Source organism: Miniopterus natalensis, chromosome X, assembly GCF_054644295.1.
Source record: "Miniopterus natalensis isolate mMinNat1 chromosome X, mMinNat1.hap1, whole genome shotgun sequence".
Taxonomy (NCBI): Eukaryota; Metazoa; Chordata; class Mammalia; order Chiroptera; family Miniopteridae; genus Miniopterus; species Miniopterus natalensis.
Window position 1 is genome coordinate 88715926 of NC_142103.1, and position 12401 is coordinate 88728326.

The 12401-nt window shown below is 44.2% G+C and overlaps 1 protein-coding gene and 1 pseudogene across 4 annotated transcripts in view; both read left to right on the forward strand.

Annotated features, from left to right (window-relative positions):
• The first annotated feature begins 488 nt into the window (after positions 1-488).
• LOC107534447 (large ribosomal subunit protein eL32 pseudogene) lies at positions 489-911 on the forward strand (annotated as a pseudogene).
• Positions 912-6154: 5243 nt separating this feature from the next.
• Positions 6155-12401, forward strand: part of TAB3 (TGF-beta activated kinase 1 (MAP3K7) binding protein 3) — a 63095-nt gene continuing 56848 nt past the window's right edge. For 3 of the 4 annotated variants that reach the window (XM_087813576.1, XM_087813580.1, XM_087813577.1), the window contains exon 1: positions 6155-6231. The gene's annotated coding sequence lies outside the window, so the exon portion shown is untranslated. The remainder of the gene's footprint in view (positions 6232-12401) is intronic. The other variant, XM_087813579.1, reaches the window with a different exon arrangement.

Consider the following 12401-nt stretch of genomic DNA (forward strand, 5'->3'; position numbering starts at 1 on the left):
GACCATAAAAACCACTCGTGTCATCATTATACCTCATCACTCAGAAGCAGGCAGCCTACTGAAATGGCCCATTAAAGGCTCAGCTAATTTTTTAGCTTTTAGACCATACCCTGTGCAGTTGGGGTGACTTGCAAAGAGGGAGCTCTTGTTGGTCTCATGAATAGCTTCTATTCTTGTGACCATGAGTGACCCTGGGTGAGACCAGAAGAAGAGCTGCCCAGCTGAGCCCAAATCAAATTGCTAACCTTCTCCATAATGAGCAAAAACAATGGTTATTATTTTAGACTCTTATGTCTTTGTTATGTGGCAATAGATTATTGATACAACAAGTAAGCCCAAAATATCTGAAATGGTACATAAGATGTATCTGATACAGCTGAAGAAAATACAGGCTAAGTTCTATCACATTCTAAAGAGAGCTTCACCAAAAGGCAGCAAAACCGGTTCTATGACTATCACCTAAACACCTCCTCTAGCCTGAATAAAAGATGACTAGCTCTGCCTACGGAGCTGGCAGCCATCTCCTACTCAGAATCACGGCTGCCCTCAGACCCCTCATAAAACCCAAGATTGTAAAAAAGAGAACCAAGAAGTTCATCCGGCACCAGTCAGACCCATCTGTTAAAATTAAGAGTAACTGGTATGGAACATTCAAGGGCCAGGTCTTCATGCCCAATGTTGGTAATGGGAGCAACAAGAAAACAAAGCACATGCTGCCCAATGGTTTTAGGAAGTTCCTGGTCCACAGCGTCAAGGAGCTTGAAGTGCTGCTGATGTGCAGCAAATCTTACTGTGCTGAGATTGCTCACATTTCCTGAAAGAACCGCAAAGCCACTGTGCAAAGAGCAGCCCAGCTGGCCATCAGAGTCACCAATCCCAATGCCAAGCTGTGCAGTGAAGAATATGAATAGACAGTTTGTGTGCAAACTGCATCTGTGTTAATAAAACCATAAAATTCTGCTCCCCCCCAAAAAAGACTAGAAGGGAGATTTTTACTACTTACTACTTTTGAGGAAACGTAGATTTTCTCTCCCACTAGGGAGGGCAAAGCCAAGTGAGGGGGCCTCCGAGAGCTGAGTGAGGAGTGTCTTCAAGATGTATCACCTTGCCCGGCTGGCATGGCTCAGTAGTTGAGTGTCGACCCATGAACCAAGAGGTCACGGGTTTGATTCCTGGGCAGGGCACATGCCCAGGTTACAGCTAGATCCCAAGCAGGGGGTGTGCAGGAGGCAGCCAATCGATGTTTCTTTCTCTTTCTCTCCCTTCCTCTCTCTCTCTAAAAAAATTAATAAAAACATTAAAAAAAAAAGACATATCACCTTCCAGCAGCTTGGTTACTGAACAGCAGCTATCTGTAGGTTGAACCCAGGCAGAGAATTTTAGAGAGAGCTGGCCACATATCCTTGGAGTTTGGAGACCAGAGTCAGCAGAGACGCTGGTGGCTGCCTATTGCCATCAGAATTATGAAGACAGGAAGATTGCTGGAGCAGCAGGACAGGGTGGTATGTCTGTTCGGCATAGCAAGGGCATATGAGTTTCCCATGGATCAAGCGAACATCAAAAAAAGCAAACAAGCTTGTGCCTTGTCAGTGGGTGAGGGGATCCTGGCAGTAAGAAGTTGTGGTTATTCCGCAACAGGCAGGGACTGAGAAGTTAGAAAAGGCTGAGTCCATGCCAAAGAACCGTACCTTGAAGAATAACACTCACCTCATGAGAGAGCCAGCATTTGGGGGCCAGTCGCATAGAAGGCATTCCCAACTAAGAGAGGACTTATAGCAGTATCAAAAAGTGGAAGAGACCAGGGGCTGAGGAAAGAGAGGCCAGACAGAGGAAAGAGCATTATTTGTGTCCTCAAATGTGTTATCGAACCTTCCCAGGGGAAACCTAAGAACCCCTAAATGAAACCAAGAGAGAAAGAGCCAATTTTAGGCATCTGCCATGTGCAGAGAAGACAAAGGCATCTTTTTTTTTTTTTTTTTTTTAAATCCTCACCCGAGGATATTTTTTCCATTGCTTTTCAGAGAGAGTGGAAAGGAGAGAGAGAGAGAAGCATCGATGTGAGAGATACACATCGATTGGTTGTCTCCCACAAGAGCCTCGATCAGGGCTGGGGATAGAGTCTGCAACTGAGGTAGGTGCCCTTAGCTGGAATCGAACCTGGGACCCTTTGGTCCGCAGGGCAATGCTCTAACCACTGAGCCAACCCGGCCAGGGCGACAAAGGCATCTTAGGACTGCACCTGTAAAGCAGTAACTTGCCCACCTCCATCCCCACCCTCTTCATCCTTGCAGGAGAAGAAACTGGTTAGCAATCTGGGAGAGGAGATGTAGAAGCCTATGGCACAGAAAGAGAAGGTTTATACCTCCTCCTTTGACCTTAAACTCCTCACTGGTGAGAGAGAACAAGGTATAACTTTATTTTTACTTTTAAAATTTTTTATCTTTATAGTTGAGAATATTACAGATGTCCCCTTTTTATCCCCATTGATCCCCTCCACCCCGCATCCACCCCCTGTCCAGGCCTTCCCCAGACCAGTGTCTGTGTCCATAGGTTATGCTTATAAACATGTAAGTACTTTGATTAATCTCTCCCCACCCACACCCCCCTCCCCACCTTCCCTCTGAGATCCCTCAGTCTGTTCCATGCTTCTATGTCTCTGGATCTCTTTTGTTCATTGGTTTATTTTGTTTATTACATTCCACATATAAGTGAGATCATGTGGTACTTGTCTATCTCTGACTGGCTTATTTCACTTAGTATAATACTTTCCAGGTGCCTCCATGCTGTCCCAAAGGGTAAGAGATCCTTCTTCTTTACAGCTGCATAGTATTCCATGGTGTGAATGTCCCACAGCTGTTTTATCCACTCATCTACTGATGGGCACTTGGGCTATTTCCAGATCTTAGCTATTGTAAATTGTGCTGCTATGAACATAGGGGTGCATAGACTCTTTCTGATTGGTGTTTTGGGTTTCTTAGAAGTGGGATCACTGGGTGATATGGAAATTCAATTTTTAATTTTTTGAGGAAACTCCATATTGTTTTCCATAGTGGCTGCACCAGTCTGCATTCCCACCAGCAGTGCACTAGGGTTCCCTTTTCTCCACACCCTCGCCAGCACTTGTACATTGATTTGTTGATGGAGCCATTCTCACAGGGGTGAAGTGATACCTCATTGTGGTTTTAATTTGCATCTCTGATGATTAGTGACTTTGAGCATTTTTTCATATGTCCCTTGGCCATCTGTATGTCCTCTTTGGAGAAGTGTGTATTTAGGTCCTTCGCCCATTTTTTAATTGGATTGTCTTCCTTTTGTTGAGTTGTATGAGTTCCTTATATATTTCAGATATTAACCCTTTATCAGATGTGTTGTTGGCAAATATGTGCTCCCATACAGTGGGCTCCCTTTTTGTTTTGTTGATGGTTTCTTTTGCTGTGCAGAAGGTTTTTATTTTGATGTAGTCCCATTTGTTTATTTTCTCTTTTGTTTCCCTTGACCTAGGAGACGTATCAGCAAACATATTGCTCCGAGAGATGTCTGAGATTTTGTTGCCTATGTGTTCTTCTAGGATTTTTATGGTTTCACGTCTTACATTTAAGTCTTTTATCCATTTTGAGTTTATTTTTTGTATGGAGTAAGTTGGTGGTCTGGTTTCATTTTTTTGCATGTACCTGTCCAATTTTCCCAACATCATGTATTGAAGAGACTCTCTTTACTCCACTGTATGTTCTTGCCTCCTTTGTCAAATATTAATTGACCATAATGGCGTGGGTCAATTTCTGGGTTCTCTGTTCTGTTCCATTGGTCTATATGCCTGTTTTTGTGCCAGTACCAGGCTGTTTTGATTACAGTGGCTTCATAGTATAACTTGATATCTGGTATTGTGATCCCTCCAACTTTGTTCTTGTTTCTCAAGATTGCAGTGGCTATTTGGTGTCTTTTTTGGTTCTATATAAATTTTTGAAGTGGTATAACTTTATATTAAGTTCTCAGTTTTGATTATTTTATGGGGCTGCTAGTTCTCTCCCCAACCTTTTTTCTAAAGTCATAGATTTTAGCTAGGTACAAGACTGCTTAGAAGAGGAACACATTCCCCAGTCTCCCTTGCAGGTAAATACAGTAATGTGATTAAGTTTTTGCCAAAGGGCTGTGAACACAAGTGATGTTAACAACTTCTGGGTTGTGCCCTTGAAGGAAATGGGTAGGACTTCTCCTTCCCGCTGACTGGAATGTGATGTGGTCCTGAGCCATTCTGGACCAAATATACTAGGACAACACTCTAGGGATGGCTGAGCAAGAAAACAGGAGGAGACTGACTCCTGCTCACTTTGTGGAACAGAACTGCTATATTATCCACTTTTGCCATGTAATAGGCAAAAGTTTCATTGCCATATTACAATGCACATTTGTTTTTCACTCATGGCTTTGTGAGTTGGCTGGAGCAGTTCTGTTTGATATGAAACCCTGAACCTGAAGCAGGTTTTCTACAAATGTTTTAACACGATGGTCCCCACTATGTGGGATGTGCAACAGGAGCGAATGGCCCCCTTTCTGACCACATCCAGCTTCCAAAATGAGTGGCTCTTAACACCCAAACTGCTCTGCTTCAGGATGTGGGTCAAATTCAGCTCTGCTCTATATGTTTCATTCTCATCAGCAGGCTGAAGGGAGATTAGAAGCTCTCAGAAGGACAGTGGCAGTTTCTTCCCATAGCATCACTTGGATCCCGTTTGCACACACTAGTGGAAACAGCATCTTGAGCCCCTTCAGAGACAGCAGTACCAGAAGATGCTGCTCTGTCCTCACAGGTCTGAGTTTCAGTTCTACAAGCCCCCTCCTCTAAATTGTAATAATCGAAACCTCTTCCCTTAGTTCCCCAAGCTCTAGGCATAGTAGCTGCTTCCTGCAGTTGCTATCTCCGTGATATATTGAGTTCTCTTCTTGTTTTTCCAGTTACCCAATTGCCAATTCTTTATTTAAAATTCTTTGTTAAAATGATCGCGGTGGTTTGTTTCCTGACAGCACCCTAATCCTATGCCTGTGAGACTCCCCTCAATAATTTTCTCAATGATATATTTCATGACAGCCCACCCCCAGTATCTGTCACTCCCCTGTACTCATTTTTATCACGAAATTATCTGTGAACTGTCATTATTGTTGTTGTTTTTTCTCTCATCCAACTCCATCTCGGGCTAATAGCTCCCTGAGGTCAGAGCACATGGGTTTCCTCAGCACCTGGCACATAGGAAACTGAATGACACACGTTTGAATGAATGAATAAATGAATGAGCGAGGAAAAATAAAACAGGACCAGAAGCAGTAAATAGTATGAGATTTGGAAGGTTCACACAGCGCCAAAATGAAAGAGAAAGTTAGACGGTGCTGTGAGAAACAGGAGGGCTGTGGCTGCGAGCCCAGCTCTGAATACACATTAAGCTCGCAATAAATAAGCAACAGCGGCATGAAGGGACAGCTGAGGCTTTGCAAAGAATGCTCGGTGACAGGGAGGGTGAGAAGGGTAAGGCTGGAGAACTCCCGGGGACGCCCTTTGGGCTCTAGAGGGACGACCCAGCGCTACGGGACGCCTCTCACTTAGCCAACGGGTCGTGCCCAGCCCTTTCCGGAGTTTCATTGTGGTTCCTCCGCCCCCTCCTTCTCCGCTCCGCGCCTCCAGAGGAAACAGGTAAAACACGGAGTACCGGGGTGCTATTTAAGGGGCCTTTCCGGGCATGCGTGATCGCCCGCGACCCGCCCCTGCGCAGGCGCATTAACCTCCTGCGAGGAGCACTGCCCCTCGCCGATTTGGGGGAGCGTACGCTCCGAAGTCGGCTCAGCTAACTCTGACCACCTTTCCAGGGGGCCCCCGCCCTCGGGTTGCTTTAGGGAAAGGCTCGCGAGATCGCCCTCGGCAGTCCCCGACGGCGCCATCTTTGTGCCTGGCGAGCGACGGCGCCCGAAGGGAGACCTGAAGCCGGCGGTTCGCACGCCGAGTTCTCGCTGAGAGCGGATCCAGGAAATACGAGGCGGGCCTCGGTGGGAGGGACGCGCTGAGGGAGGAGGGAGGAAAGGGGGCGGTGGCGGCGGCTCTCACCGTATCCGGGCTCCGCGCGGCGCGCACCCGAGGGGGGGGTCGGGCGGGGAAGCAGCGCCGGCCCGGACCCCCCGCGGGAACAGGCGGCGGGAGTGACTGCGAGGCGGCGGCCGCGGCGAACCGGGAGCAGCGGCTGCCGGGTGAGTGTCCGTGAGGAGGCGCGGCACCTGCCGGGACTGGGGCATAGGGGTGGCCCCGGGGTCCCCACGGTGACCCCGCGTCCGGGCGGTGGGCGTGTGCGCGACTGCTTGTGGCCCGGGGGCTCGGCTCGGCCTGGGACTGTGGGGCTGCCGGAGGTCTGCTCAGGGCCTGGCGCGCCCGCCCGGGACGCCCGGGGAGGCCGAGGAGAGGGAGTGGCCGGGGGCCTGGGTTAGCCCTGGCCCCCCGAACGGAGGGGATGATGTCCTTCCTCGCCGGACCCCGGACGTTGAAGCCCCGGCAAAGCGTTTGGGGAGGGGAATTAACGCGCCAAGGTTGGAGTTGTTGAGAATCGTGGGGAAGGTTAATAGTAATTGTTCTGAAAGAGGTTTGCAAATGATTGTGGGCAGGTGTAGAGTAAGGAGAAAACATCGTCTGCGTTCAATTAAAGATCACACGAGCAGCCCTCTGAGGTCCAACACAGAGTTATTACCAGTGGAGTTCTATACTTAGTCCTGTGTGCCAGCTCATTAAAGTTCATAAAAGCAGGATTTTGGGGGGTGTCATGGGGGACAAGGCAGATTATAAAGTAAGCTGCATATAAAAGTTCATACTGTTGATGAAAAGCATTTTTGCCCTTTCTGAAACGAAATTTAAAAAAATTGCTTAAGGAAACTTGTCACCTTTGCTCCAGACAGGGCTTGTCAATTCCATGTGTTCTTCAGTGAGGTTTGTCGAACAGACAATAATTTTGGCATGTGATGTATTTACTTCTGGTTTGTGAAAACAAGACTGAATGGGAAAGAAGAACAATTTGACAAGCTTCTTTTACACACTTTTTTTGTTTTGAAAGTATAAGGGGATTTATTTTTTCGTTGCAAATTTTTTGCAGTAGTATGCAAGAACATTTGTAAGAAGAAAAAAACATTTAGATCAAAAAAGGGTTTTTGAGATGAGAGTTTGATTTTTTTACAGTATTAAATTTTAAAGGGTATCGTTGCTCATGGTATGTTGTGTGATGGTGTCTTTTTATGAACACGAAGATTGCAAGCATGTACACATACATAATTTTAAATCAGTGTATGAGATGAAGTTTTTCAACTTTAACTCTCCTCCCATTTGCTTACAACTGGTTTAATCCAGGGAAAGACTTTAGGGAAGGTAAATATTAAATGTGATTTTCATCCTTTACATTTGACAGAATATAATCTATGTTTTGTCACTCTGAATTTTCTTCCACATATTTGACCGTTTTCTTGATTATAGATACCACACTCTGTACACTTTGTGTTGGAGCAAAGGGAGTTAACATTTATTCAAGCACTGGGCTTGGTGAATTATGTACTTTTGCATTTAGACCTCATTGCTACCCGGTGCCAAAGATAATGTTGTTATCCCTGTTGCACAGATAACGACACTTTCGTCTAGTCTTCAGTAGCTTTCCTGAGGAGGTCGTTATAGCTGGTAAATTGCAGAGCTAGAACTCACACTCATGTGTGTCTGATTCTAGAATGTGTTTTTTCTTTTCTACTATGCTCTGCATAAGTGTATGTGCTGACTGATACAAATTTTATGAAAATGGAAATTTTTGTCACAAAGGGACCTTTCAATTCTGTTGCTAATCTTGAAAGCTTTCAGTGTTCTTGGCTGAAGATTATCTCAAGATTTTCCCCCCAGATGTCTTCGTTTTCTAGCCAGAGGTAACATTTTAGCAGGTCTGCTGATTAGTAAGGATTCCTAGTAGCCGTAATGACCTATCTGAAATTCAGATGTTTTCATTAACTTTGCCTCCAGTTTCAGCATGCCCAAGATGCTTCAAATATTTTGTTTATTCTGGTCCTGAATAGTTTTTCAAGTTATATTATTAAAATAAAATACCAGCTATTTATAGGGGTTTGAATTTGCTTTATCATAGCTTGGAGGTATACAGACACGTACCCACCCACCTACTCCCTTACCCAGCTCTACCTTCTCTAGCAAGTGGAGTACTTGATAACGGGCGCTGGTTTTCTTCTCGTTAATTTAGTACAGAAGTTTTGGACCTAGTTAGTTCGTGGTTTGCAGAAAACACAGTAGCTATTCTGGGATCCAACATAATCTTCTATGGGGCTAGGGAGTGAAAGACTTTCGAGGTTCCCAGGCAGTATCTTAGATGAAGTGAAACAGCAGGAATATCTTGCTAGTGCCATTGGTTACTTTTATCCCTCACTGGTCTCTGCCTTTGCATTTTTGATGTGCTGCTGAGCTTGCCATCCTGGTCATTATCTCTGCGTAAGAGAGTTTAACTGGAAGAGTAGCTGCTGAAATATAAAAATAAAAAGGATGCTAGGTGCTGGCGCTCATCCTCCAGCAGTTCCTTTGGTTAGGTTTACCTGTCCAATTAATTTTCCCTGGATGGAAGTTCTGGAGAAGTTATTATGGAAATTGGGATTTGCTGCTCCATCTTTTAAGAAGTAAATTGGGGGTCTTCAGTTAAGAGCCATGTCCCATGGAAACATGGGCATTAGAGGCAGAGAGGAAAAAGAAGTCCTGTGCTCCTCGGGATGCATCTATGTGTGTGTTATATGGAGTTTGGAGCTTTGCTTGAAATAAAACCTTGGAATCCTGATGGGCAGTGTTTGGTCTGAATGAGCAAGTTTTTCGTTAGAGTTAGACTTCCAAGAAAGAGTTAAGTATACTTCCTTATTTGTGAAGGTAATTACTCGTGGTATTTGGGCTATTGGAGTGAAAAAATCGAGAAATGATAATGTAACTGAGTACTCATCAAGTAAATAAAGCCTTTCTGAAATGATTTATATTGCTGCTATATAAATAAAAGACACCAGGAAATTGTCTCCGATGTTTTTAGAAGCTTATCTTCATGCCTTCTCCATAATAAACCTCAATTTATTACCATGGCCACAAATATTCATTTGTCAAAAAGTGAAATGGAGCTGATGAAATACTTGGAACTGTCAAAATGAATTAATCCTAAATACTTAAGAACATTTATTATAGTTTAATTCATTGGCAGGTCTATTAATTTGTTCGGCTCTGCAACATCCCACTTCTTCCTGCTTCAAATTTCTTTCCTTACTTTCCCTCCTCTCTTTCTGACATTGTTCCTGCTGGTATCTGGAACCTTCCCATAGTTCTTAGTTGTCACTGAAGTCTGGCAGAGTGGATGCTGACAGGGAGGGCAACAAAACTTGAAGTCCACTCCTCTTCTTCAAATCACTGTGATCTAGGAGTTCAAGAGGGACCTGGACAAGACCCCGTAACTCACTTCATTCTTTTTTTTTTTTTTTTAATATATCTTTATTGATTTCAGAGAGGAAAGGAGGGGGAGAGAGAGAGATAGAAACATCAATGATGAGAGAGTCATTGATTGGCTGCCTAGCCCACAACCCAGGCATGTGCCCTGACAGGGAATCAAACCCCGATCTCCTGGATCCTAGGTCGATGCGCAACCGCTGAGCCACGCCCGACCGGGCTCATTCTTGTTTTTTGTTTGTGTTTTTTTTTTTACTTTACTGAGAGAGAGACAGAGACAGAGAATGGACTTGCTGCTCCACCTATTTCTGCATTCACCAGTTGACTCTTGTAGGTACCCTGACGGGGACCAAACCTGAAACCTTGGTGTATCGGGAGAACTCTAACCAACTGACCTACCTGGCCAGGGCTCCATTCTTTCTTTCTCTCTCTTTTTTTAATCTTCACCCTAGGACATTTTTTCCATTGCCTTTTTTTTTTTTTTTTTTTTAAATATATCTTTATTGATTTCAGAGAGAGGAAAGGAGAGGGATAGAGAGATAGAAACATCAATGATGAGGGTCATTGATCAGCTGCAGCCCTCAACCCCGGGCATGTGCCCTGACCGGGAGTCGAACCCCGATCGCCTGGATCCTAGGTGGACACACAACTGCTGAGCCATGCCCGGCTGGGCTTCCATTGCTTTTCAGAGAGAGTGGGGGGGGGGGAAGGGGGGGAGAGAGAAACATCTATGTGAAAGAGGCACATCAATTGATTGCTTTCCGCATGCACCCCAACTGGGGCCAGGGATCCAGCCTGCAACCGAGGTACATGCCCTTGGCCAGAATCAAACCGGGGACCCTTCAGTCCCAGAGCCTAACCAATGAGCTAAACTGGTTAGGGCTTCATTCTTTTTTGAAAGTAGCCAGAGTGAGGGAGCCAGTGTCAAGACCCTTCCCACGGTTTCTCTCTCTCTTTTCCTTCCCTCTGCTAAGTGTTAGAGGAAAGTTTGTAAAAGCCTGTCTGCTTCAGGAGCAGGCACTGTTCCCTTGTCCTCTTTTGCAGCCCACCCCAACTCCCACACTTTTTCTTTGTTTTTTTTAGCGGCTATCCCCACCCTTCATCCTTCTATCCCAAGTAGGTCTTGCCTTCCTCATCCCAGGATCTCCTCCCTCTGCAACTCTGCCTTTTTGTCCTAACCCTGAGGCCTAATGCACTGCCCGCCACCCTCCTTGCCTTTCCTTCATGCCTCTGCTTTGATCATGGAAGCCTGGGCCTTTAGTCCTAGGGGAGTCCAGACTCCCATTTAGGAGAGGGAAGAATTCTACTTCCAGGGCTGAGTGGGGCAGGGGTAGATGCTTTTATTCTTAAGTTGTATGCTAAATGGGTTTTCCTATAGGTTTGGTAATTTATTATACTTCTGTAACCTTATGGGTGTTTAAGTTTTTGCGGGTTGGCTTGGAAGCCTGGCATATAGACCTTTGTTTCCTGGGAAAGCAAGTTCTGAGGTTCAAATAGATGATTTTAAAAATCAGCTTGTGCTCCAGAAGTTTGGGGTTGCATGCTTTTTGTTAATTACTCAGTGGGATGGTAGGGAGCACACCTTTAGCTCTCCAAAATTAGATGTGTTATGTGGCTTAGATGGCTCTTCTGGGAGATAAACTGAGAGCCTTTTTAGATTGTCAGTGAAGAATTTCTTAATTCTTCTGAGAATTCAGGGACATGTTTTGAGTTCAGTCCATCCCAGGTTAATGTTTGTCATTAAAGCAGATGTTAGTGTTGTGGAAAGGACAGTTTTTCTTTGTCATAAAAGGAATATCTTGTTCCCACTATATTTTGCTGCTGTTTTGAAACTTTTCAAGGGTATTGGAATTCTTAGTTATTTTACCCTAGTTTACTTAGTGGTAAACATTGACAGTGGATTTTACCTGAAGATTTTAAAATAAAGTTTTATTTGTCTGTTGAAGTTACATGCAGTTACAGCTGTTTGTAGTGTTCAATTAAGTGAAGGATTTCAAAGTGATAAAAGCAAAGCCAAATATATTTTAAGTTTATTCGCCATAAATGTGCTCAGTTTTAGCTTGGTTGAAGGACATATTCCTAATAAAAGGCAAGATGGGGGGTGTCTCCAAACCACTTTTGTTTTATAAATGAATTTGAGTCAGCCCCCTTTATGTTGAGAGTTTACCAAATTATTTAATTACACATAGAGCGCAATGGTTAAAAACATGATCTCCAAGGGTAAAATGCTCAAATATTCAAATCTTACTTTTGACACTAACTAGCTTGGTGATCTTGGGCAAGTTGCTTAATCTCTGACCTGTTTCCTCATTTTTGAAAATGGGATAGTGTAATATCTACTACCTCACAGGATCTTTGTAATGATTAAAGGAGCCAGAGGATGTATAGTATTTAGAACAAGCCTAGCAATGGTAAATGCTCAGTTCTTTTTGTTATTACTTTGTCATCGTCGTTATTGCTGCTACTATTACTACTTTGGCTACGTTCTGAGATGACACACACCCCTTCTGTTATGGGTGTGTGTGTGTGAAAGATATTTATTTGGTAGTAAGTTTTAAATGTAAAGTTTATTGCGGGTCCAGGCAGAGGAGTATAGTAACTGTTGAATACGTCCAAAATTGGCCATAGTGAAGAAAATCCATAAAATACTCAGCTAATTTTTCCCCCAGTAACACCATTCCTATTATGTTGGGTATAAGGAACTGTGCCACTTTGAGCAAAACTGGCTTATTTGAGTAAATGCAGTGTCTTCATTAAAATTTATTTATATTATCTTGGGATTTGGGAACTGGGTAGAGGGATCCTCAATTTCTAAATGGTCCAATTATAAGAATTTCTTTTTGGAAATCAACTCCATTTTCCCACCGGAATGTCACATATGGCCTTCAGATTCCCAGGCCAGCCCAACATATCTAAACTT